Source organism: Talpa occidentalis, unplaced genomic scaffold (genome assembly GCF_014898055.3).
Source record: "Talpa occidentalis isolate TD23 unplaced genomic scaffold, MPIMG_talOcc4v2.1 talOcc4.2, whole genome shotgun sequence".
Classification (NCBI taxonomy): domain Eukaryota; kingdom Metazoa; phylum Chordata; class Mammalia; order Eulipotyphla; family Talpidae; genus Talpa; species Talpa occidentalis.
Window position 1 is genome coordinate 24,345,267 of NW_023602073.1, and position 26,745 is coordinate 24,372,011.

Consider the following 26,745-nt stretch of genomic DNA (forward strand, 5'->3'; position numbering starts at 1 on the left):
GACTTAAATCTGCAGATATTTTCATAGAACACAGGACAGGGTTTAGGCAGCCCAGAGAAGGGATTTGGAGAAGTAGAAGGGAACCCTTGGAAGATGGTGTGTCAGTGGTCATGAAAATCTTTCCAGAAACCCTGTGGGTTTTGCCTTGTGCTGGTAAATATCAGTCTCAATGCATTAGACCTTGGTTGATGCAACAGAGGACACACCCAGCCTGCGGAGCCCATGTTTACCTACGGAATTTCCTGGTCACCCCAGCTGACACTTGCCCCAGTTCTGATAGAGGGGGTGACTATACAAAAGAAGTTCAGTTTTCAGACTCCAGAATTTGCTTTTGCCTTTTGCTATGAGCCGAGGTGTGAGGCTGTCTGCTCTCAGTATTGTGCAAAAGATGCTACCTAATCTCATCCAAGCTGCAGCCCAAGAGGACAAGACAAATGTTCAGCATAGGGTTCAAAGAAAATGGAATTTTAAAAGTTATATTTGAATGTCACGTAGGTATTTTCCAACATAAACGTAACTGATAGCATGTATCTTGGGATATCTTTTCTCCTTATTCCACACACCCTTTGCCCTCCTTAATACATTTTAATTTCCTGAAATTCAAGCAAAAGTGAAGTAGTTGCCGGGCTTCAATTTTGAACGCTGCACCAGACATAGAAAAAGAATGCAGAATCAAAAAATACGGGCAAAGAGCTTTCAGCTTTGACTCATAACTCCGTACCTTCTAGGGCCTCTCTGCCTCCAGATTGCATCCTTTCATCCTGGTGATCAGGGCTTAAGACCTGTCAGAGTGGAGATACCCAAGCTCAACTCATAGAATGTCCTCGTAATTAGGATGTTTTTCTAACCACTCACACTTCTTTGAAATTTGCAGGCATAAAAGCCTTGGGTGCATCCCTCTAGAGTGAAGAAAGTCCTGGAAGGTGATGACCCAGAGACCAACATCCATTGGTCCTACCAACTTGAAGACAAGTTATGCTTGTTTAAGAGAAAGACGAGCTTAAGTATTCTCTTTTCTCTTTCAGTTTCTGTTGCCCAGATGAACCCTGGAAACCCTGCGATAATCTAGGGTTATGGTCCTCGACCGAAACTTTTTTCCTTTTTCCAAAGTCTGAGGTGTGTAGGATGACTGCTGGAACCATGTGACCTGATTCTCCAGCTTTAAGTATAATTTTTTCTCTTCTATCTGGGTTATTGAGGTTGAGTACGTGAAGTCTTGTAATGTCAGATAATGTGGGCGTTGGGAGATTTAAATTTTGTTTTGAAAGTTAAAGTCTCCAGTTATAGAGTCAAAATAAAAGGTTATGGCTTAGCTGTCAGCACTGTGGTGAGTTTAGACAGTTTTCATTACAATTTAAATGGACTTTCCCCCCCCTAATACTAATGCAAAACTCACTGAAAACCTAAATTAGGGAAATGGGTGGTCGACCTTCCTTGGATTGATCACAGGAAATTTTATGGAATTTCAGTTAAGCTCCTGAGACACTAACCACAGAACTTAGGGGTAGGAAAACTTAAGCAGCGTCCTGTAAGCCTGATCTGCTGCCCTCGCTTATCTTCTGCGATCTTCCCATGAGGCTCACTTGCTGTAAACTTGATGTAGCGATGGAATGCTTCAAACATATGTAGGATGCTGGTCTCTGTATATTCACGATAACACAAGAAATACTCAACTAGAACTCACTGTGTTGGAGGGTGAAGTATGCCTGGCCTCCAAACTGACCACAAGACAGTGAGTCAAGATTTCTTCAGTAAGTAAAGAATCATAGTAAATGATTGCTAAGGAACATTTCCATAAATCTTTAACAGTATTACAGCTTGTTCCATTACAATTTTATCTTTGCACACAATGTAACCTGAACTGTCTTTCCATGGATGGTTTTGAGGTACATTATAGCTGTGGACAATGCTCACACTTCAGTTTTCCTTTGTTCAGATTCTAAATTCCCATCTGTCATTGTTGGAATTTTCCCTTTGGTTACTTGACATGTGACTGTGTGATTTCTTCATATCGAAGAAACTGCTATTTTGAAAGAATCTCATTCATTTTATTCCTGCTCATATTATGGCAAGATTCTATTTCTGTAACTTTCATCAAATTCTGGGAAGGAACCCCATTCAAGGCTTAAGCTGAATTTCCAGATTATAGTCAAAAAAAGGCACTCACAGATTGGAGGAGTTAGCACAGGTCAGGCTCTCAGTATCTGTTGAGATTTCTTGATTTGGAATCTCAGTATCTGTGGACAAAAAAGACAACAGACTCAGAATTTTAAATACGACTGTCAATGTTCGGTCACTGGGGAAAATTCCCCCATCCCTCTCAGCTCTTGATCTGAACAAAAAAAAGGACCACCAGGCAGATTAGTAAGAGAGACCAATTTTTATTATATATGGAAAATTCATAACATAAGGCTGTACACTCTAAAGTGCATGGGACAGGGTTTATATCCTGGGCTAGGGAGTGGGGAAGGGACCTGGGGTGCCGAGGAGGGGAGAGTCATATGATCAGAACTCGCCCTGCTTTAAGATGAGCTTCACAGAAGCTTCTGTGGCCTACGTCTCGCCTCTGCTCTGGGCCTTAATGGATGTCATCCAGCCCTGGTAACTCAGGAGTGGTTTACACAAATGGGTTGTAGAGAAGGCGGTCGCTTCTGGGCCTCCTAGGGAGCCTGGTGTGGTTATCAATGGCCTTGTCTGCTGACCTCTGAGTTTACTGTTGCGGGGGAGACTTTGAATGGCTCAGGATGAGCCAGACATGGGAAAGGGTTGATTAGGAGATCTGTGGCCCCAGGCGCTAAGTGGGTTGAGGGTAGCCTCATCTTCTTACCCTTGGCTTGGTCCTGTCTGTCCCGTAACAGTGTCTCAACTGCAGGTAGAATATAAGGCGTCTTGACAAAGCTTGGGTCCCGTGTCTTCCGGAGACAGCAGGATAGCTAATGGTTAACGTTACTCAAGACCTGAGTAAGCTGAGGACTGTCCAGAGTTGAAAAGCCTGGGCCAGTTTCGAAGAATCAAGGATTATGAGACCTTTGTCAAATTACTGACTTCCTATCTGAAGGAAGAAAATAATAAAATTCTTTAAGTTAAAAAGCATAGTTTTCTCTCTCAGATAAAAATATTTCTGGAGATGACACTACACCTGCGTCATCTGTATTTTAAGTAATGGTGGCAATTTCTCCTGAGGCTACTCCTCTGTTCACCTGGACTCTGCGTGCTAAGGTGACACATCGGGAAAGCCTGTCTGAACATTTTGGGGGAGGCTGATCCTATGCTACAGTGAAAGCCGTGCTGCAGAAAGAAGGAAGCGCCAACATCTGCTAGTTTAACCGAGCAGGTGAGTCCAACCTCCGTCCAGTGGCCCACAGATTTTCCTGTACCTCCTCCCTGCCCGCCCCCCGCCCCCCCATGCAGTGAGCTGTGGAGTTTGGCCACTGAGGTCACAGACAAGTGAAACACAAATTAGGTACCTTATCTACAAGTTCCCAGGAGAGAAATCTGTCTAAGATCTTCAGGAAGCTTGAATCAAATAAAACAATATATGTAACTAAGATATAAGTTAGCATCATGCATTACGAGGCCAATGTGGTAACATTAGACATTGCAAAATGTCCAGTTCATCCTTCTAGACTAGCCAGTGATTTTACTTAGTCGTAACCCAATCATCCAACATAAAGGAAATTTATTTAATCAAGACAGGATTCCAGCACTGAGTATGCCCAGTGCTCCCTCCCCCCCAAAATGAAAATTCCTCTTAAGGCGCTTTGAGGGGAGGCATCAGACAATAAAAATGATTTATCAAAATCAATGAGATTTGAATAAGGGAAGGGGCGAGGGAGTTGGGGGGGGGGTCACATTTTTAAGGAGTAACACTGTTACTGCATAATCCAGCCTGAAGCTTGGGGGTTATAAAATAAAACTGGATCAATGGATTCTGGGTTAGGAACAGCGGGAAGGGCACTCTGCTCCCAGAGCTCAGGGGCCTCTGGTGGACGGACAATCACTAGCTGGAGTTGAATCTAGGGAGGGAAGCGGAGGCCCGGCATCTTCTCTCAAGTCAGGCCCTTACTGCCGGCCAGAGCCCTTCTGCTGGCCCGGGCTTCTCTGTGGTGTGGTGGCCTGGCAGTGGCCAGGCTTCGTGTGTAGTTCAGGGCTCCCAAAACAGAAAGTGCCATTTCCCATCTCTTAAGGTCCTAACAAGGCCTTCCACGGTGTTGCCAGTGGCAGGAGAGGTGATTCATTGGGCGGGTGCGAAGGCAGGTGCAGGGATTTAAGAATTAGGAAAGACACCTGGAAAATCCAGGTGAAAGATGCGTCATTTTACAGAAGCTGCGTACTCCTAGGATAATTCTTTGTGTACCCCTGTGCCAAAAGTCGCAAGATCTCTGTCTGGTCTGGTCCTGACCTGACCTTTGCGGCTAGCGCCCACGGAGACAGCCAAAGCAGGCTTACATTTCCGAGATGGCCCTCTAGAGGGCGGCAGTCACTTTTGAAACCCATGTTGAAATTTAGGAACCAGGTCCTCGGGAATGAGTATTTGTCACAAGTGATACATGTTCTGCCACCTTGCTAGGTGGCCCCATGGTGTAATGGTTAGCACTCTGGACTTTGAATCCAGCGATCCGAGTTCAAATCTCGGTGGGACCTTCCTAGATTTTTAAGGACATTTTTCCTCTGTGGTCTAGGCTCTTCAAGCTAGCATTTCCCCCTGTAATCAACGAAATGACAGGCACGCCAGTCACAGAGCAACAGGATCATTGTCAGCCTTTGCAAGTCTACTGAAGCGAGTCAGCCCAGCCCTGAAAGAAACAGCCGCCAGTCAGGGACGACGGTCCCCCTTGGGCTGGAGTCCTAGGCAGCAAGTTGTGTGTGCCTAAGAAGAGGTTTCCTGATTCTGAAAGAATGGCAGATTACTCTAAGGCTGGAAGAGTGAGACGAGATTTTTAAGGCAATGGACTGTGACTGAGCCATCTACCAATGGCCCCTGCCAGGTCAAGCCCACACAAGCAGAGCACAGAGGCCGCCTCGTCCCACCAGAGCTGCACAGTTTTTAGATTCTTAGCCTTAATGTCAGAACTACCTCTGCCCTTGGGTGAAGTTGATCTGCATGGGACGCTTCTCCAAACTGCAGGTAGCAGCTCACGAGTGAGCAGCCCTTGCTGCCACCTCAGGGCATTCTAATGCAGAACAAGTCCTCCTCACTTGGCTTAAAGCAGCCATCTACATTTTAATGGCCGTCCTAACCTGCCTACCTCTCCTGATTCATTTGTCAGCCTTCCTGCACCGCCCCCGCCCGCCACCCACCCCCCCACACCCCTATTCAAGTCACCGGCCGCGGTAAAAAATACTTACTTTGTCCATTTCCCCGTCTCTTGTTTTCTACATGCAAAGTGTTTTGCCTTCCCCTCTGCCCTTGCCAGATGAGATCTTAATTCTGTCCCCACTGTTGAACCGTTACCTCAGCCCTTCCGGCCCTCCTGCTGAGACCTTCATTGGCTCCTTTGACCTAGGAGTGCCCTTGTCTGTGTTTGCCCAGGTCCCTCAGCTCCCCATATCACCTCATGGATTTGCTGTTTGTTTAGTATGCCCTTTCCTCGAGACAGTAAGGGAACCAGCCCAGTGGCCGCCTTCACCTGTCGGTTCTCATCCCACAGCCCGGCTCCTGTGAGAAGCTCCCAAGTACTTGCTGAGTGCATAAACTTCCATATGCTGTGTTCAGCCCACAGTCTCCAGGGGGCTCGTGTCCATGCTGGGTTCCCCAAAGTTCTGTTCTACTTCGTCCCGCACTTCTTTTTCTTCAAGGATCCCAAGTCCGTGTCCACCCTAAGACCAAGTCTTTGCCCATGACTGGAGCAGAAGTCTCCGTGGAGGCAAATGTCACCCAAGATCCTTCACCCTACTTAGTGAGTGCACTCGGGAGGGCTGGGTGTGGGGGGGGTTGGGGGGAGTGGAGGGCAGGATAATGTGATCGGGCTCCCATATTGCATCTTTGGGATGAGAATTCACCTCAAGGGAGAAGGGCCCCTGTCACTACATTCTGGGCCTGCTGTCCTGAAGTATGTGCCTCGTTTGGGTTACCTCTTGATTGTAGGGAGCCCAGCATCTGGCAAGCAACTGGTCTCTGGAAAGACTACGCATTTGTGATGGAAGATGTTTGAGCACTTCCCTGTGAGCAGGATTTAGACTGAGGGTGCCTCCTCTGTTTTCCTTCTGAGGGCACAGGAAGGAGCAATGGCCCCTGAAAGCTGCCAAGTTAGGACCCTACTCAGACCAGCTTCCCCGGCTGTGCTCAGAGGCGTGACCAGGGCAGGCCTCTGGAGGACTGGAGCCGCTGCCCGTCAGGTCTCAAGCACTTCCCTGCCCGGAGTGCATTTTTGGAACTGACCGGGAACAGCTCAGGGTCAAGGCCAAGAGGAGCCACTGGAAAATATGATTTAACTAATACACTCGTCGTTGGCTCCTTGTGTCGTGGGGCCAAGAATCTATAGGGCCTTCCCGGCGCAGGTTGAAAAACATCTCCAGTGGAAGGACCTTTTCCTTGTCTGCCAGGTTTTTGAGAGTTTGGGATCTTCCGTGGAAGATTTTTACCCTCTTTCCTGAGGGTTCTCTACACCCTCTGCTTGGCCATCCTCGTCCTGTGCTAGACTCGACAAAAACTCCCAGCCCAGCTTTCCAGGAATCACCAATTGGAAGACTTGGTCTAGTTAGCGTCGCCCCAAGAAGGGGGTGTTTCAGGCCGACTTTACGGGACTGTGGGTGTTGTCTGGGTTGGTTGGCGCTTGACGTCTGTGTCCAGAAGAGGGTGCCGGGCTCCGCCGTCCGCCCCCCACCCCCCCCCCCCCGCTCCCAGCCCAGGACCAGCGCGAGCCGCGGGCATCCGCGGGCATCGGTTTCCCCCAAGCCGGCTCGACACCCGCGGAGAATCCCCGCCAGCGCGGCCGGCACCAGGGAGGAAACGGCCGCGTCGTCCCGTCGCGCTGCGCTGCGCTGCGGGCCGCTCAGAGCCGGCAGGAGGAGCTTAAGACGCGACTCACGTTCCCCCAGACCCCTCGCAGCAATCGGTCGTTCTGTGGGTTTTCGTAAAGGTGGGACCGGACTTGTGGGTACCCCGGGCGGGACTCTTCTTTGGGTCCACCTGCGCATTTCCTCTAGGTGACGGGGGCGCTGGGCGGGCGGCCCGTCCTCCCGCCCCGAGTTGCGCATCCAGGCCTGCGGGGATCCTGCAGCCCCCCGCGTCGTGGCACGTTTGTTTCCTCTTTTTGTTAACTCCGGTGTCTCCACTGTGGAAGCCACAGTGTCTGGCAAAGCGGGGAGAAGATCGCGCGTCCGTCTCGGGGTCCCTCTCTGTGAGTGGGGACAACGGTCCCGTCTCGCGGGCGGGTCGTGCGCCCTGGGTGACGCGACAGTGCCAACACCTGGCACAGGACCGGCAGGTGGCCAGGCCCAGCCTCGCTCAGCGACCTCACCTGGGCTCCAGAAACAGAGGCTGGACTCCAGGCTCCCGGGCCGCTCGGGAGGGGATGTGGGAATGTGTGGGTGGCGGGGAGGATTCCTAACCTTTAGAGGTCGGTGTTTGCCTTTGGGCTCCGGGATTCTGGTGCAGCCACGTGGCGGGTCAGCACCCATTCTTCCCCTCGGGGAGGACAAGCAGAGATTGCTCACACCCTTTAGACGATAGAACAGGAGTTGGAGGGAGAAGAGCTGTCATCAGAGATTTCCGGGACCACCCAGCCGCGCCGCGGGCCCCATGGTGTAATGGTTAGCACTCTGGACTCTGAATCCAGCGATCCGAGTTCAAATCTCGGTGGGACCTCAGCATGGTTTTTACTTTCATTCAATTCCCAGTTCCTCTCTGCAAACAATCGATTGACTATTTCTCTCAAACCCTTAGCAGTTTCCATCCGCAACACACGTGAGCTAACTGGTAGGGGCAAAGTCCTGTCCCTTGTCAGATTCTCAACAGAATTTCATTTTTCATGTACTATTTAAGTCCTTATCACAATTTTTATTTTTATTTTTTTATTGGTTGCATGCGACCATTAAAAAGACAATTTAAACCACGAGAAAAACATTTGAAATACAGACTTGGGAACACTGGAAACACTAAATATCAATTTTTATATGTCTTTCTGTCTCCGCATAGTATGTCATCAGTCTTTGAGCATAAAAATGCAGTATACTGATAAAAACCCTGTGATATAGAGATACCTTTGCAAGAGAAAGGGAAGTCAAACACTTTTCTACTGTTACATGCCAAGTAGATTTTGAAGGATACCGGTGCATGTCAGATTGTTGCTATTTAGGTCCCAGTGGGCAACATTCAATGAGTGATTGGACCCTGTGAAAATTCTACCACATGCTGACAATTCCTTTTTGGGGGGAATGATTTCAATTTATGAATGGACATTGCAAAAGATCACTGGGGAACGTTTGCGAACACAACAGTATTGTGAGTCTCCACAAAGGCTCTAAGGAATGAAATATCTTGTTCTAAGTTAAAACCATGACGTGCTAGGCCAAACCAGTCCCCTCCCCATCACTGCACACTCGGACATTCATTTCTAATTTTCAGGAGTTTTTTCCTCTGTAGTTTCCATTTGTGTGCACATTTAAGACAGTTTGATTTTTTTTTCTTAAGATTTATTTATGTATTTATACAAGCAGCACGGGGTACAGTCAGAAGCGTGGGAGGGTGAGAGAATTCACCAACAGACAGAGCGGGGAACAGAACAGGCAGACAGACGAAGTGCACTGCCGAGGGGAGCAGCGGGCACGGCAGGAGAGGTCTGTGCGCCATGTGGGACCCTCGCCTGGCGGCCGGGGATGGAACTGGCGCTGCAGAGGCTGCGGGCAGCTTCGCAACCCAGCGCTCAACCGCTGCGCCACCGGGGAGGCCCTTGATTTATTTTACATGGTTTATGATTTTGCAGGCTTTCACTGAAGCATATTTTTATTACACCTGCGTTGCTCAGATATTTTATATGCAATCGCTTCCAACAAAATGTGTTTTCTTCTGAGTTCTCACTAATTGCAACAACATGCTTTATTTACACGTAGTTTTTGAGTCACTAATCTATCTGGAACTTGATTTCATACATGGCCGAGAGGTAGGTGTCCATATTTCTTTTCTTCCATTCACCTTTGCCTGCTGAATCGAAATACTGGTCATATGATAATTTCCATGTACCCTTGAATCAATGTTTAAATTTATCTGTTTCCTCTCTATATACTTTTGACAATGCTATGATCTTTTGATTGGATTTTCTTTTTAACACATTTTCCTTCCTGGACGGTATTTGTCATTGTCAGCTACAGGAAAAGAAGATGAAGAGGGGAAGGTTGGAGATTCAAATAATGTTTCATTTTGTAATTTCCTGCTTCTGGAGCAGGAATTGGCAGCCAGTTAGGCCGCTGCTGAGCAGATATTCAAAGTGAGCCTGGAGGGGAGAAATCCCAGGCCCTGGAATTCCACTCTTGGGGATCTCTGTGTACTTTGCTCATAGTAAACACTCACATGCCATTAAACATGATAGTTTCCTCCGTGTGCGCTGCAGGTTCTGAAAGATTCAGAAAACAGCCATAGATCATAAAAGGACTTCAGCATTCTTTTAGGGCGTTGGGAATAAGTTCATAGTTTGCACAAATGAATGCAAGGGTTTGATCTCTGAGGGACAGCTTCTGATTTTCATGCTCTACACCCTAAGTGACCCCCTCTTTCTCTCTATTCCCTATTTTCCGCGTATAGTGCCGGCAAGGACCAGGGCAACTTCTCTATGGATCTGGGCAGACGGGTAAAGGACACTCCTGGGGCCCTCAGTGGCTTTTTCAGGCTTTTAATGATCTTTCGATGTCATTTGTAGTGAGGCAACTAGGTGCAGGAGAGGCTGGGGGTGGCTGGCAGGCCTCCCAGCCCGGCGAATCTTTACTCTCTCTATCCTTTGTCGTCGTCTCATAGTATCTGCCGGAACCGTCCTCTGCGATGCCGCCCTTATAGCCTCAGTCTCTCGGCTCAGGTGCACCCACACCGCCTCCCAGGTGCCTACCCTCAGGCATGTGCACCCCTCCGCAGATCCCAGCCCAGCTCCCAAGCGCCTCCTGTATTCAAGGCCACAGGTGATGGCCACAGAGGCCAAAGACACAAAAGCCTGAGCATCTTCCTTTACCCGACACCCTGCTAACCCCGTCTGCCCCCTTATTCCCTTCCCGGCCTACTTGCACACCCCACTGCTGCTGTGCTCTGTGACATAAGCCGAAGGGCGGCGCTGAAGGTTGGAGACTGTCAGAAGCACTTGAAGAGCATCAGTGTGTCTGTCACTGGTTGCAGCCAGGGATGCAGCAGACTGGATGACAGTTTCAAATCCCGAAGCCCCACTGAGGTTTTTATTATATGCATGAATCAAAGAATTTACTCTGTGGGAAACACAAAAAACACACGCTGTGCTGGATCCCTCTAACGTGGGGCCTGGAAATGAAACGGCGGCGACCGGTGGTGAGTTCAGCACCAACCCCTGCTTCCTGTGGAACTCTCGAAACATTCCACTCATTTCTACACTTTTAGTGTAGAAAGCACAGAGCTTTCTACGGGGGCCTCTGCAATGAGCCCCTGAATGTGTACAGCTGAGAACAGAAACGCCCTGTGGGTCTTCTCCAGCCTCCGGGCCATGCAGCGAGCTCTACCGTTTTCTCCCACGTGAATTCAGCCTCCCTCCGCAAGCAACAGTCTGCCTCCTCTTCCGGTTCTGTTTCTCAGCCGTTTCTGTTTAAATCGGGGTCAAACCCCTTAGAAAGTAGCAGGCTCTTTCCCGCTGCTGAGTTGTGGGGATGTGGAGGCTCCGGTTCATTGGAGATTCGGTGACACTGTCAACCACAGCCCTGGCCGAGGAAGAAAGGCAAGGCTGCTGGAGGTGGAATGGGCTATGAGTCATTGGGCCTGAGGGGCTCAAGACCCCCCCCCCACCCCCACCCACCATGGCCCAGCCCAGGGGACTCAGAGACTGCTGACGTCCATCCTGAGCACTCGCATCCGTGGCGGGGGGAGGCCTGTGTCTGTCGTTTGCTGGAGGCCCTTAGTGCAATGCAAATCCACCTACTCAAGGCTGATGGCATCAGGAAATTGGGGTGATAGGTAGCTGGATAGACCTTTAAAATTGATGGGGGGTGCTGTAGGGTAAACGAGTTTATCAGGTTTTTTATGCCACCAGCCTCTCTGGCCTTGATCGTATTGATGCAAGAGACACTGGGGAACATGGACACGGGGCACGCGTGCCTGACGGTGGGCACCTGGAGTCTGGTGTGGGCATGCGCAAGTGCACATCTGAGCCTAAAGGCCAAGGCTGTAAGGGTGGCCTCAGAGACAGGGCTCTGGGGCTGTCCTTATCCGTCTGTCCTTATCATAGTGAAGCTGCCCTGTGCTTGCTGGGTGACTGTTTACAGTCCGTGGTAGCTGGGACTGCGGCACAGTCTCAGGCCTAGGAGTACTTGGAGTGCAAGCAAGGGCCAAATAAAAGATTTGACTCCTGTTCCAAAGAGAGAGGAAGAGAAAGAGAAGAAAAAGAAAGGAGGAGAAGGAAGGAAGGAAGGAAAGAAGGGAGGGGGGAAGGGAGGGGTCAGTGAAGAGGAAAGAAATTTGGGGATAACACTGCAGGCAGATTTGGGACAAAAGTAACGCTGGGCCTGCTGGTTCTGATGAAAATAACAACGAGGTAAATCACAGGCGCTCCCTGCTCCCAGCAAGCATCTCTGGACTCTCTTGATTGACCTCGGCCTGAGCTGGGCAGTGGGGACCCCAAGACTCTCAGGGTTGGGGGGCCTCCCTGGTGGCACAAAGGGTTGGGAAGCAGCCTGCGAAGCTGTCCACCGCCACTGCAGCACGAGTTCGATCCCCGGCCAGGGAGCTACCCACATGGCGCAGCAGACCTCTCCTGGCTTGCCCGCTGCTCCCCTCAGCAGTGTATTCCAGTCAGTCTGCCTGTTCTGCTCCCCACTCTGTCTCTGGTGAATCGTCTCACCCTCCACGCCTCTGGCCTGTACCCCAGCTCTTGAATGCATAAATAAATTTGAAAAAAAAAAAAAAGAAAAAAGAAAAAGACTTTCAGGGTTGGGTCCTGCACTGGGGAGCTTGCAGAGGGCAGGAGGGAGCTAGTATTCAACCAGCAATTAATTATGTGGCAGCAGAATAAGGGCAACTCAGTAAGAAGCAGCTCTAAGACCTAACTGGAGAGCTGGGAGGAGCCAAGAGCCAAGGCAGGAGACCTGAACACACAGGTGTCCCTGGTTGAAAATAAGGAGAAGGTGATGCTGGATGAGAAAAGAGCTTTGCCCTCTCTGGTGCCTGGGAGGCAAATGTGAAGACTGAGGAGGGGGACGCAGCACCAGAGGTAAGAGCTCCTCCCGGCATCCCCATGGCTGGTACGCGGGCCCGCAGCCTTCTTTTTTTTTTTTTTTTTTTAAGATTTATTTATGCATAAATAATTTTTTTTTTAAGATGTAATTATTTATACTAGAACTGGGGTACAGGCCAGATGCGCGGGAGGGTGAGAGGATTCACCAGAGTCAGAGTCGGGAGCAGAACAGGCAGATTGACTGAAACACGCTGCTGAGGGGAGCAGCGGACGAGACAGGAGAGGTCTGCCGCGCCATGTGGGTAGCTCCCCGGCAGGCCGGGGATCGAACTCGTGCTGCAGAGGCTGCGGACAGTGTCACAGTGCTGTGCTTAACCCCTTGCGCCACCAGGGAGGCCCCTCAGTCTTCTTTTGTAAATGAGAGTTCTCCCATTTCTCCGTTTATTTAAGCATCTATCGCCAATATGGATGCGTGGACCTGCTCTCCCCCATGGCTTAGCCTTCATTACCGCCTTCTTTGCAGTGGCTCTTACATCAGCCCATTGTTAGCACAGGGGCAGCCCGTTCTAGCTGGCATCTGGGGCCTTGAACACAGGCGTCATGTGAGCCCTTTCTCATGTCCTGGCTTAAGAAGTTGTCCAGCCTTCACTCTGCCCCAGGCCTGGAGTCAGCCGTTTCTCAGAGCTGCCTCAGTTTCTTTCAGTGGGGATTAGAAATCTATATCTGGGGGCTCAGTGTACCAATTGCTTCTACGCTGTCTGTGTCTTAACCGTTTAATGGAAAGACTTAGGAAATACGCGTGTGTGTATGTACACACACATGCGTGAGCATATATGAAAACCACACAGATGCTCATGTGTGTAAGTGCAATATACATGCCTTTACGCACACACCTTTTGGAAATCAGGAGCTCACACCTGTACGTCCAACACCTATCCCTGTCTGCAGGATTCCTTCTTGCTTTCCTTCATTCCATATTTGCATGCACCCTTTCTTCTGCAATGAAACCTCTAGCTCCAACAGTATCAGCGTAGTTACTCACTTTCTATACACCTACAATGGTTTCAGATGCTTTGACCACCCATTGCAGAATACTAAAGAGTTGACTGGTTTTCAGTTCCCCTCCAATACCCAACCCCTTGGCCAACAGTCAAGGTGTGCCCTCACATGCTGTGTTCCCCAGTTATGTTCTGTCCCCTTCTGTGTAACTCATAACAATAGATATGAATCATTTGCATTCAGTGTGGGGTTTTCTTTCCAGCTCTACTTCCCACCCTTGCTGATTTAATATTACTTAAAAAAAAATTTTTTTTTAAAAGATTTGTGTATTTATATACTCTGGAGTGTAGGCCAGAGTTGGGGAGGGGTGGTGGTGAGAGAATTCACCAGAGACACAGTGGGGAGCAGAACAGGCAGATTGCATAAAATACACTGCTGAGGGGAGCAGAGGAGAGACAGGAGAGGTCTGCTGTGCCATGTGGGTAGCTCCCTGACTGGAGATGGAACCCGCACTGCAGTGGCTGCCCCATAGTGCTGAGCCCCAACGAGGGAGGCCCCAATATTACTTTTTTTTTTTTAAGATTGATTGATTGATTGATTTATACAAGCACTGGGTACAGTCAGAAGCGCGGGAGGGTGAGCGAATTCACCAGAGCCAGAGCAGGGAACAGAACAGGCAGACCGAAGAAATACACTGCTGAGGGGAGCAGTGCGGCAGGAGAGGTCTGTGCGCCATGTGGGACCCTCAACGGTGGCTGAGGATTGAAATGGCGCTGCAGAGGCTGCCGGCAGCTTCGCAGCCCAGCGCTCAGCCGCTGCGCCACCAGGGGAGGCCCCCGATATTACTTTTTGAAAAAGAACATTGCATACTTTCAAAAGTTAAAGTAAAGCCAAGAAGTGTACTCAGAGAAACTTTCTCCTCATGTCCCTTGTACCCCATGTCCCGCACAGCTGTTACTGACCTTTTAGATCATCAGTGTCACTGATTTATCTTCGCGGTGCTTTCAGAGTGAAAAATGCATGGGTGTATGTTTTCCTAACTCCACTTCATTTTGGAACAAAAAAACCTGCACACTATCATTTTCATCCTAACTTTTCCCCCACTTGACCATATCTCCTGGAAATCACCCCATGTCTTTTTCTAACTGCACAATACTTTTTTGTTTGAGTACATATGTCACAATTTATTCAACCAATCTCTTATGCATAGACATTCAGAGTTAGTTAAAATGCTTTCAGGGCACAAGCAAGCACCCAACAAGGGCATTTTCACCAGCAAAGTAAAAGAAAACGGGGCTACCTTATGCATATTAACGTTTTATGCAAATTAACATTTCCCTCTTGTTATTTTGCTGTGTGAATTCTCATTGTTTAGAAGAGTTAACATTTTCTTGCCACACTATAGGCACTGGTAATAGAGTGTTTTATTTAAATAAAGTAAAAATCGGGCCTCCTTGGTGGCGCAGGCGGTTGAGCGCCGCTCTGTGAAGCTGTCCGCAGCCTCTGCAGTGTTTTGGGTTCGATCCTGGCTGGCCGGGGAGAATCCCACAGGGCGCAGCAGACCTCTCCTGGCTCGCCCGCTGCTCCCCTCAGCAGTGTATTTCGGCCAGTCCGCCTGTTCTGCTCACCGCTCTGTGTCTGGTGAGTCCGCTCACCCTCCCGTGCATGTGGCCCTGTGCCCCCCTCAGAAAGAAAGAGAGAGAGAGAGAGAGAGAGAGAGAGAGAGAGAGAGAGAGAAAGAAAGAAAGAAGAAGGGAGGGAGGGAGGGAAGAGGAAGGAAGGAAGAAAGAAAGGAAGAAAGAAGGAAAGAAAGAAAGGATTGAGGGAGGGAGGGAGGAGGGAGGGAGGGAGGAGGAAGAAAAGTAAAAAGCAACAAGCAACTATAAACAAGGGGGGGGGGAGGCGGGGAGGTCAATATAATTGACCCTTATATTAGGGTCCATATAAGGGGGGTGGCAATCATATGGGGACTATAACCAAGATGAAAATGCACACATTGTGCAAAAATGAAAAATGATGTAAAAATATATAAAATCAAAAAATTAAAAATTCGAGTGTTTTATATTAATTTTTTAGTGTGAATTTTTTTTAAGATTTATTTATTTATGCATACAAGAACTGGGGTGTAGGCCAGAGGTGGGGGGTGAGAGGATTCACCAGAGACAGAGTGGGGAATAGAACAGGCAGATCGACTGAAATTCACTGCCAAGGGGAGCAGTGGGCGAGTCAGGAGACATCTGCTGCACCACGTGGGTAGCTCCCTGGCCGAGGATCGAACTCGTGCAGCAGTGGCTGCATATAGCTTCATAGTCTGTGTCTTAACCCCTGTGCCACCAGGGAGGCCCAGTGTGAAATATTTTTAATAGAGTAGGTGTGCAAAGAGAGAATGAAGAGAAAATTTCAATATTTTCCCCACCAAAATCCAAAAATTCCCCTTGTGAGTAAACACCCAGCCAAAATGTATCCACCCAAAGCAGGGCAGCTGAAGCCCGAAAAATTGCCACAAATCTAAGGCAACTTTTGGTGGGGACCCACAAAAAAAGGGGTCTGCAGGTCCCAGAGAGCTGGGACAGGAGGTAAGACCCAAAATTCAGAATAAACCACAAAATCCAACATGAGGTCAAAATACCAGGATGTCATTGTCTCTGCCAAGGGCCAGGAGCTGCCTCCCCAGTGTCTCTTCTCAGTTTCTCTTCCAAGTGTCTTCACAGGTCTCCCCTCCAGTTCCTTCACGTGTGCCCCCCTCACCTTTCTCTCTCAAGTATTTTAACTAGTAATTTTTCTCAAAAAATTTTACCACATGCATCAGTAAGACTTTGATGTTGCTTCTGTGTTTGTGGAATTCTGCTGCACAAAATGTTGTGTATTAACATAGTCCAATGTTTTCTGTCATCTCAAATTAAACTTCTTTGCCTCTCTTCATTTTTCCATAAAATTACCATGAATATATAGATATATATATATACACCATGAATATTTTATGTAAGTAAACTGGACCGGGGAGAGAGCATGAGAGATGTCTTCCCAACTGTTGTGTAGGGGTGAGTAAAAGAATGAAAGAACCAGGAAACTCCCAAACCTAAATAAAAAGGCTGCAATGTAGATTTACAGTTACCCATGGTAGACGGCAAAAGTAACAGTGTTTTTCCTTTGAGTGTTAAGAAAACGTGCAAGAATATATAAAAGTATATAAAATTAAAATATACCTCAGTATATCCTATTCACTGGAAGATTAATTTGTCGCCTCCTCTTCCTTTAGTTGTAAGATTTGCCTCTGTTTTGAAATGAAAGCAAAGCAGTCACGCGGTCATTCGGGGCGGAAAGAAAAACACGCGTTGCTGGAAATCGGTTACCTCGCGACAGAGATGAGCTTTATCATGTCAGATGTAGTTACTTTCTCATAGGCGATCTTCGCCCCACCCTCTGGGCCACGGCACGAGAAAAGGTGTAGCAGAGGATGGTTTCGATCCATCGACCTCTGGGTTATGGGCCCAGCACGCTTCCGCTGCGCCACTCTGCTCCGCGGCAGCTTTCCCCTGAGCATTCCCCTTATCACGCAGAGTATTTGCCAGAATAAAGATTTCATGCTGTTCTATTTGTTTTTTTCTCTCTCTCCTCCCTGCTTCCCCTCCCCGCGCTGTCTTTGGCCCGACGTCAGCTCCCTGGAGCCCCAGCGGCCCCAGCCGGCCCCTCGCGCCCCGGGCTCCCCAACCTGCCGACCGCCTCGAGCGCGGGCTTTTTCTTTGCTCTTCTGGAGCTGCCCTGAGCCGAGCAACCTCGGAGCCCGCAGAACAAAGCCCTGAGCAGTCTCTCCTTCGGGATAACCCTCGAAAGCGCACTGAGACTTACCGCTCAGGGGGGAGGAGTTACTAATTCGATCCTGCCTTTGCCGGCCTCTAAATTCCTTTGAGGAAACTGGAAGCCGCATTCGCGGGTATCGACTCGTGAAGGGCCACCGGCGGCGCCCCGGAACCTGGGCCCCGGCCCTCGCCCTGGAGTCTGCGGACAAGCGCTTCCCGCGCGCTCCCCGCCTCCGCCCATCCTCGGTGGCCCTCGGGGAATGGCCGCCCTCCGGACCGCTGGCCCGGACGGAGGCCTCTGACCACCTTTCATTCTGCGCTGCTAGCAAGTCCCTTCCACACTGTCCCCTTGCCCTCGGCACCAGCTGGCTTCTATTTTTTTCAAGGGTTTCTTTTTTTCATTATTTCAGGGTTTTTTTAAGTATTTTTTTATTTTATGTATGTTTTGCTTCATTCGTTTTTGTACAATGGATGCTTTTTCATCTTGGTTGTAGTCCCCGTGAAATTCCCTCCACCCATTCACCCGTGGACCATCACCATAGTCCCTTTTGCTCTTCCCACCCCTGTTTTGATCCTACTCCCTCCCCCCACCCCCTGCAGAATGTCTCTGGTTTATAGTTGCCTGCTGATTTTGATTTTCACCTTATTATAATTGTTTTATTATAATTTTTCCCCCTGATCCCTTATTAGGACCCTCTACATTCCTGCTATAAGTGAAACCACCGGGTATTTTTCCTTTGCTTTCTGGCTTGTTCCACTGAGCATGATCCTCTCCAGCTCCATTGAATGTGCTGTGAATGGCATGCGTTGATCTTTTTTTTTTTTTATTGCTGAGTAATATTCCATTGTGTATATGTATCACATCTTCTTGACCCAGGCATCTATTTTCAAGAGTTTCTTAACTGAAGACTTGTTTTTCCAGTCCTGGGACGGGTAGGGAGTTGGTCACCATTACTCTTGTAGGGGAGAAAAATAACTTTCCCTCTAAGTTCTTAGCTGGGAAACTTGTAGGAAAAGAGATCAGCAGAAGAAAAACAAGTTGACTTGTAGAGCTCACATATACCCAGGGGGGGAAGTGGTAATGTGGGGGTGTGGGGGCCTTATTCTGTCACCCTTCACTCTCCAGCACTTTTATTTGAGTCTCCTCTTTTCCTTCTCCAAGACCTGCCTCTGGGGGGCAGGTACTGGGGTTAAAAAGGTTCTCCAGAACAGCAGCACAAGAAAACAGGGGGAATGATTCAAGCAGACAGCATGGATGCTGAGCAAAATGGGCCCAGTTCTCACCAGGACTTGATCTGCGCCCACTAGATTTGGAGTGCTGGAAATTGCCATTTACCTAACAGGAGTAACACTGACCACCTACCTTTCATGCCCCAGCTATTGTTCCCTGAGGCCCACGTTTCCACTGGACCTCGCATTCAACAAATGTGAAACCCCCAGAGTCTCAGGAGGCTGCCCCCCACCCAAGTGCCTGAATTCCAAGTCCTTCAACTAGAATCTGGAGAAAAAAAATACTTTTATATCCAAAAGCCAGGGCTCCTCTCCCCCAACACTTTTCCTTTCAAGGAGGTGAGGGCTGCAGTATTGGGCCTCCAGGGCCTGGGGAACCAGCAAGGTGGTGGAAGGTGGAGACAGAAAACTGATCCCCTCAGTGAAATGTGATGAGGATACCTTTATCTTTCTCACCGGTAAGCAGGCTGAGGCACAAATCAGAGCCCCTTCACCTACCTGCTTGAGCTCCCTTTCACGCCCATGATATTTATCAGGTCATGTCTTAATCCTAAAGGAAGTAGCTGCCTTACCGCCCCCCCCTTCCCCCCCCCCCCCCCCCCCCCCCGCAAGCTAATACTTTGGGAGAAATGTAAGGGAATAATTTTAGAGAAATCACTTAAGGAGAAGCTAGACTTAACAGGAACAGAAAGACAAGTGAAGATGTTTGAAGGACAAGGAGGGAATTAATTCTTGTGCCCTGGGGCATTTACCAGAAAGAGTAACTGGGGGGGCTGGGGGGGTGAGGATCCTGAAAGGGCAGGGAGCGGAGGTAGGGGGTGCGTGGAGTTTTCCAATCCCGAATTGAAGCAGGCCCCCCCCACCGCCATCCCACCCTCAGTGTGAACCCCCGAGTGAACTCACACACTCTTCTCCACCACCACCTCACTCGTCTTTTCCCCGCGTGCCAGCCCGGGTTATGAAACCGTACAGATCGGTGTTCGCGGCCCCATTGGAACTCAGTGTAACTGCGCCCAGGAAAGGGGAGCGGGAGGAGGCGCTTTCCTCCGCGCTGGAGGACCGCAGAGCCCCACTCCTGCGGGCGGATCATGCGGGAGGAAGGCAGCGAGCAGCTCCGGGACCCCCCGGGCGTTTCTGCAGCCCCCGACCCGGGTTCCCCGCAGGATGTCGGCGAGTTTCCGCCGCTTTCCCGGGTCGCGCCCCCTGGTGGCCCCTGCGGGGATCGCGCGAAACCGGCGGGACTCGCCCGAGGCCTCTGTCAGTTGAACCTTTGGGAGTTGCTTGGCCCACATTTCAAATGGACCCTTCGTCCCAGTGAATTTCCCGCGAGTCCAGAGACGAGGGCGAGCGTCTGCGTCACGGATTGGAAGGCCCGAGAAGGGAGACAGGGTGAAAGAACCCCTCAGGCGAGTAGCAGCTGTCAAAACGCGGGGTGGGAGCTGAGCCTCCAGGTGCAACCTGTGTAACCCCAATGAAGTCTTCATCTCTTGAGGCACCCAGAAGTGGTCGCCGTCAGGAGACCTGCTGGTGCTGTGGAGCCTTAAACTCAGTACAGAGATGGGGGCGCTGTCCTGAAATGACTGAGTCCCCCAAATCCTCCGCTGAACCCCCAAAGTGACTGTACTTGGATGTAGGGTCTTCCAAAAGGTACTGTTAACTGAGATCATAACGGTGGGGCTCTGGTGGCGTTCAGATGAGATGTTGGCATTCATATGATGTGGGGTCCCAGGGTTCCCTCTGGAAGTGTTTTGGAGGAATTTCCCACTCAGCAGCACACGGAGAGTTTACTAAGGAAAGAGACCTTTGCATGGACACAAACAGGAAGAGGCTGCGTTTCACAAGGGCAGGTTTATTAAAAGAGGCGCAGACTGGCAGCATTGGGGCCAGAGCTGCACTTTGCCAGAGCAAGGGGTACTGTTATATAGTGTTCTTTGGCGGGGTCATTCCTTTGTGGACTTTTATCTGCTGTGAAATCGATGACTTTTAAGGTCTGGCTGGGTTCATCTGTAAGCACTGCTGCTTCTTGTAATGACCGACACTGTCCCGCCCCTGTGAAGCTGGCTGAAGGACCATGTTCATTTCCACCTGCACCTCTGCTGTCCGGCCTTCATCCTAAATTTTCTAATCTAAGCTCCATCAGTCCCTACTCAGATAGGATTGGCATCCTGATACGAAGAGGGAGAGACACCCAGATGTGAGCCACAAAAAAAAAAAGGCCACAGGAGAATGCAGGAAAAGGTAGCCATTTGCTAAGGAGAGAGGCCTCCAGAAAGAACCAAACTGGGACTCCTTGACCTTGAATGTCCAGTGTCCAGAACTCTCAGGAAATGAATTTTCCTTGCTTAAGTCGACCGGTCTGTGGTATTATCTTATGACAGTGCCAGCAAACCAGTGGTGTCTATTGTGTGCATGAGTCTGATTATCAGTCAACCCTCAAGAACACCCTATGGGGTGGTGACCCATTGGGCTTCATCACGGGGTCAGCAGTGTTCACACAATCTCTTTAAAATATCACTTTCTAGAATTTTTTTAAAGATTTGTTTATTTATGCACACAAGAACTAGGGCACAGGCCAGAGGTGGGGGCGGGGGGAGGGCCGGTAAGAGGGTCCACCAGAGACAGAGTGGGGAACACAACAGGTGGATCTACTGAAATACACTGCTGAGGGGAGCAGCAGGGAGACAGGAGAGGTCTGCTGTGCCATGTGGGTAGCTCCCTGGCCGGGGATGGAACTCATGCTGCGTGGCTGAGGATAAGTGGCTGTGGATAGCTTCATAGTACTGAGAATTAACCCCTTGCACCACCAGGGAGGCCCCCAGTTTCTAGATATTTTAACTTTCAGTTTTACTCTCTCAAGTTGAACTTGTGCAGGGACACAACTGCTGAGGTTCTCCTTGCTCACTTTCCCTTGTAAAATTCACCTTTCTCCCACTTTTCCAGAGTAAACACCTACCCTTTCAGAATAAAGTAAAAATCCTCAGAAATAAATTAAGATACAGTGGAAATATTGATGTCTGAAAGCTCCCTTTAAATCAGCACACTGGATTAAGCCCCCATTACTGATTTTACGTAAACTCACTGAGGAAGAGGTAAAATTTCACAGTTTTCTTCTAAAAGAGCTGTTGTATTGTGGAGTGTAGAAATCAAATCCTTGGCAATAATACAGTTTCGCATTTCCATGAAATTTTATTTGATAGTTTTAGGATGAAAAGTCAAGGACCTTGGGTCCTCCAACAAAATCCTGAACGTTCTTATACATTCTTCATGGATCGCCTGGTTTTGTTTCCTAGTGTAGCAGGGAATCTGTTACTTGGTTTTGTGATATTGAGTGTTATCAGGATCTTGTTTATTTTTTTTAAAGATTTATTTATTTATGCATACAAGAATAGGGGTACAGGCCAGAGGTGTGGGGGGTGAGAGGATTCACCAGAGACAGAGTGGGGAGCAGAACAGGCAGACTGACCGAAATACACCGCTGAGGGGAGCAGCGGGCGAGTCAGGAGAGGCCTGCCACGCCATGTGGGTTCCTCGCTGGCCAGGGATCGAATTCTTGCTGCAGTGGCTGCGGACAGCTTCATAGGTTGTGTCTTAACCCTTTGCGCCACCAAGGAGGCCCAGGATCCTGTTTAATTGTGCTTCTCAGAAAGAAAGAAACCATGCTAAGCCTGAATAGAAGACAATTAGGTGGGATCAACCAACATTTCATTTTTAATGCAAATATCATTTAATGTACATTTGCATGGTGTGCGAGGTATGCCTGCACAGAGAAGAAATTACTACAATAAAATTATTCACTGCAGCATTATTTGTAGTAAAAAGAATGGGGAGACCCTAATTATCATCATAATATAAATTATGACATATTGAAAATGGAATAATATGTATATATATACTTAAAGGATAATAAAGAGGAACATTATGCATTCAGTTGTGATTCTCTCCAATGATATCTTTAAGTGAAAAAAAGATGCAGGACGGTGTGTCTAGAGTGCCACCATGGGAACAAAGTGGAGAAGAGAATATTTGTTTTAGATTGTATATGTGCTCTTAAAACTCTCTAGAAAGGTAATAGGAAGCTGCAGACAATGGTCACCTGTGAGGGCGCAGGGAGTAAGGCAGAGGGCAAACAAATGTAGGAAGACGATGTTCAGGGCGTTGCTATCTGTACTGAGGATGTTTAACCAAGTGGATGGGTTACTTATTTTATAAATTAAATAATGTCAGAGAGCCTCGCTGGTGGCACAAAGGGTTACCTCTCAGCACCATGAAGCTATCGGCAGCCACTGCAGCACAAGTTCGATCCCCGGCCAGGGAGAAACCCACATGACGCAGCAGTCCTCCCCTGTTTCCCCGCTGCTCCTCTCAGCAGTGTATTTCAGTAGATCCACCTGTTTGCTCCCCACTCTGTCTCTGCTGAATCCTCTCACACACATAGCCCCGACCTCTGGCCTGCAACCCAGGTCTTGTATGCATAAATAAATAAATCTTTTTTAAAAATTACATAATGTAAGAGGTACAATAAACTCATAGGAGTCAAGAGAGAAGTCTCTGGAATGGTAATGGATGCTAAATTACTAAAAAAAAAATCAAATAATTTAGGAAAAAACTATAAACGTTGTAAATGGGACTGGGGAAGGAGCAAAACTGGTGGGAAGAAGGGGGCATCACTTGTGGTCACTTGAGAAACTAGAAGCGTAAGGAGCCGCAAGTTGCTGAACGGCATCCAAGTGTTGCCTTGGGTGCCTGGCTAAATGAGACCTGGGGGTATTCAGGAAAATTATCTGATGGAAGGAAATTCAGACCCGCCCAGATTGTCCTACAGAAACTGGATCTGCCGGGAGTGACCTGAGCCTGGGAATCCAGGGCAGCGTCTTCATAGGTCAGACCAAATTTCCCACGTCCTTTTTCCACCTCTTTGGGCAGCCCCAATAACCACATCCAAAGGGGTGAGGAAGAAATGCTCTGGCTATAGCACCTTCTCCATGGATTTTCCAGGCCAAGTCTCCAAAAGTGAAAGAACAAAACTTCTTACTTCACTGTCTGTGATTTTGTAACAGGTGTAACAGGGTGGTGCCCAGGAAAAGGGGAGGTTCCAGGTTCCCTACCCCACCCAGGGAGGAGAAGAAGCTACAGAAAGGGCAGAGGAAGGAAGGAAGCAGGATGGAGCCAGAAGGAGACCTGCAGGAGGCACATGGAGCAGAGAGACATGTGAAGAAACTGCGCTTGCCTTTTGGTCCTGAACTGGGTGACACAGATGTGGGCGAGAGAACACGTGGGGAAGATAACAGTGGCAGCTTTTATCTTGATTTTGATTTTGCTCTTTTCCGCCCAGACTACTCTGGCTGATTCTGATCCTTTTCTATGGGTGTTTAAGACCTGTCCCGTTTGGGTGGACTTTTACCTCCGAGGGGATGGGTAACTGTGGGTGCTTGATTTAGAAACTATTTTCTTGTCTTTTCTGTTTTGTTCACTAATTGTATTAAAGTTCTTTTCCATTAAAGGTCTTAAATGTTTTGTCTTCATGTGGCGGATGGCAGGACCTATTTAAAGCGGGCAGGTTTGGGGGTGTTGGGGTGCCCCTCTCCCTGCCCTGTAACAATTTTAGTTTTGGTGTTTGGTGACCCGTTTCCCCTAAAAGCACAAGAATACGTTCAGGCATTCTCTTCCTCAAGCTATTGCCAATCATTGGTTGTTGCTGTTGCTTTTTGGTGTTGTGGTTAAGAAATTTACAGCCATTCAGATGGTTTAGACTTAACTGAAAAAATGGGGGGAGCTGGGGCTGGGGGACAAGCGAAGGTAGACCTGAAAGAGGGAGGGCCTTGCCTGAGTCCTAACAGTGAAACTGGCAGTGGCTGACAGCGCTGCCTTCACGTGAACTTAAGATGTAGAGAGAAAATTATTTTGCTAGTCGATGATTAGTTTAGTGATTTGAGCCCGTGAGAGTAAGTAATGCAGTTAGGGTTTCAGTGCCCGGGCAGGGTCTCATTTTATCCCGCCATCCCCCCTCCCTCCACGCCCCCCCCCCACACCCCTGCCTATTACCCCGTAAGTCCAGTATGCTGTCCAACAGAGGATGCCGCTTAACTATTTTCATGGCAAATCTCCTCTGTGTGTCAGCAGTTCAGAGCAGAAGACAGATCTAATTCCTGGCGGGCTCAGCGGAATCCGTTCTTTCTTAAGAAATTCCTGAGAAAACACCCTGCGCAGAAAGCCGGGCTGTCATGCTCTGGAGATTCCCGAGGATCCCAAGGACGCCAGCTCCTTAGTGAGTGGAGGCAGGGGGTGGGGGTGGGGGTGGGGGTAGGGGTGGGGGTGGTGGCCTTTGGCCTTTCCGGGGGGAGGGGGGGTGGTGTTTCCGCGGGTCGACAGCATCAAGGCCTTTTACAGCCCGAGCCGCGTGCGACTCCCGGGCGGGCGCAGGAATGTGGAGGCAGGAGGGCGGGGTGTGCCTGCCGCTGTGTCGCTCAGGTCTCCGAAGGGAGAGAGACGGTGCGTGCATTTGATGCAAAGCTTATATTTGGTTAGCTGAGGAAAATGAAATAATGCCCAAGAAATGTAACAAAGGAAAAAGAGAGGAGAAAAGGATCTGTTTCCGCCCGGTTTCGAACCGGGGACCTTTCGCGTGTCAGGCGAATGTGATAACCACTACACTACGGAAACTCCCGTGGAAGTGGGAATTAGAACCAAAAAGGTATGTCCAGAAAAATGTCGCTTTGGACTTTTCCTGTACTGGTTTTTTGGTGTGATCCTTTCATATCCTTCACTTTCCTTGCATTGAAACCAGTAATTCCACATCCTGATGGTTCATAGTTGTCTACTAGAATTAGAACATATATCACAGATAAATTTACTGGAATGTCTACCAACCCATGCATAATCATTCCAGGAACGGGAAACTTTTCAAGTGCCCATCTTCAGTCTCATGAGTATGTTTGCATGAAAAAACGTAATTAATGGCACAAGAACAATCTACACACAATCTATATGAAGCTCACTGGCCTGTTGACTTCCAAAGAGCAGACACAGAAGACTAGGGCAGGCAGTTAGATAAACCAGGCCACTAGGAAGTACAGGCCAGAAACAGTATTTTTTTAAAGACTTATTTATTTATGCATACAAGAGCTGGAGGGCAGGCCAGAGATGGGGTGTGTGTGAGATGATCACCAGAGACAGAGTGGGGAGCAGAACAGGCAGACCGACTGAAATACACTATTGAGAAGAGCAGTGGGGAGACAGGAGGCCTGCTGTGCCAACCTTCCTGGCTGGGGATTGATCTTGTGCTGCAGTGGCTGCAGACAACTTCATAGTGCTGAGACTTAACCCCCTGTGCCACCAGGGAAGTCCCCAGAAACAGTATTTTAAAAGTCAATGAAAGTGAAAGTTGGTTCTTGGAAAACTTCAACAAAATTGACAAATGTTAAGCTGAATTGACTAAGAAAAGTAAAGAATAGGGACTCTAATTATTACTTAGAAATGAAAGTGGGGACGTTACTATGGACTTTTACAGAAAAAAAGTGATCAAAAGGAAATATTAAGGAAAATGGGATCCCAGCACATCAGAAACCTAAATGGAATCTACAAATTACTGGAAAAACATAATTCACCAAAAATGAAACATAAAGAAACAGAAATTTGCATAGATCTATGACTAGTAAGGATATTGAAACAGTAATAAAAAAAAAAAAAAAACACCTCACTACAAAGAAAAGCCCCACCTAGATAATTTCAGTGGTAATGCTACCAAATGCTTAATGAAGAATACCAATCCTTCTCAAACTCTTTCTAAAAATTGAAAAGGAGGAAACAGTTTCTATGAAATCAGCATTCCCCCAATACCAAATAAGACAAGGTATTAGAAAGAATGAAAATTAAAATGAATCTTTCATGACTATTAATGCAAAAATCCTCAAAAAATACTAGCAAACTTGATTCATCCACATATTACAAGGATTATATGCCACAACCAAGTAATCATTTATTTCTGGAATGTAAGATGGTTTAACATATGGAAAAATCAATGTATTGTAGACCACATTAACAGAATTGGGGGTGGGGAGGATGCTTAATAATTTCAATGAATTCAGACAAAGTGTTTGACATAATTCAACACTCTTTCCTGATTAAAAACACTCAATAGGGCCTACCTGGTAGCACAAGGGGTTGGGATGCAACCTATGAAGCTATCTGCAGCCACTGCAGCATGAGTTCCATCCCCAGCCAGGGAGCTACCCACATGGCACAGCAGACCTCTCTTGACTCGCCCGTTGCTCCCCTCAGTGGTGTATTTCAGTAAATCTGCCTGTTCTGTTCCCTGCTCTGTCTCTGGTGAATCCTCTCACTCCCCACACCTCTGGCCTGTACCCCAATTGTTATATGCA

General features: G+C 48.5%; 1 long non-coding RNA gene and 4 other non-coding genes across 6 annotated transcripts; 3 read left to right on the forward strand and 2 right to left on the reverse strand.

Moving 5' to 3' along the window:
• Nucleotides 1-6: 6 nt before the first annotated feature.
• On the forward strand, nt 7-6,815 carry LOC119251926 (uncharacterized). 2 transcript variants are annotated; one of them, XR_008553040.1, is made up of 4 exons: nt 7-3,334; nt 4,683-5,128; nt 5,652-5,900; nt 6,089-6,815. It is a non-coding gene; the product is annotated as an uncharacterized LOC119251926 (long non-coding RNA). The 2 variants fall into 2 exon arrangements; XR_008553041.1 differs by lacking the exon at nt 4,683-5,128.
• On the forward strand, nt 4,573-4,644 carry TRNAQ-UUG (transfer RNA glutamine (anticodon UUG)). The gene has a single exon. It is a non-coding gene; the product is annotated as a tRNA-Gln (tRNA).
• Nucleotides 6,816-7,738: 923 nt separating the features above from the next.
• TRNAQ-CUG (transfer RNA glutamine (anticodon CUG)) lies at nt 7,739-7,810 on the forward strand. The gene has a single exon. It is a non-coding gene; the product is annotated as a tRNA-Gln (tRNA).
• Nucleotides 7,811-16,785: 8,975 nt separating this feature from the next.
• Nucleotides 16,786-16,857, reverse strand: TRNAM-CAU (transfer RNA methionine (anticodon CAU)). Its single transcript has one exon. It is a non-coding gene; the product is annotated as a tRNA-Met (tRNA).
• An 8,097-nt stretch (nt 16,858-24,954) lies between these two features.
• Nucleotides 24,955-25,027, reverse strand: TRNAV-GAC (transfer RNA valine (anticodon GAC)). The gene has a single exon. It is a non-coding gene; the product is annotated as a tRNA-Val (tRNA).
• Between the last annotated feature and the right edge of the window lie 1,718 nt (nt 25,028-26,745).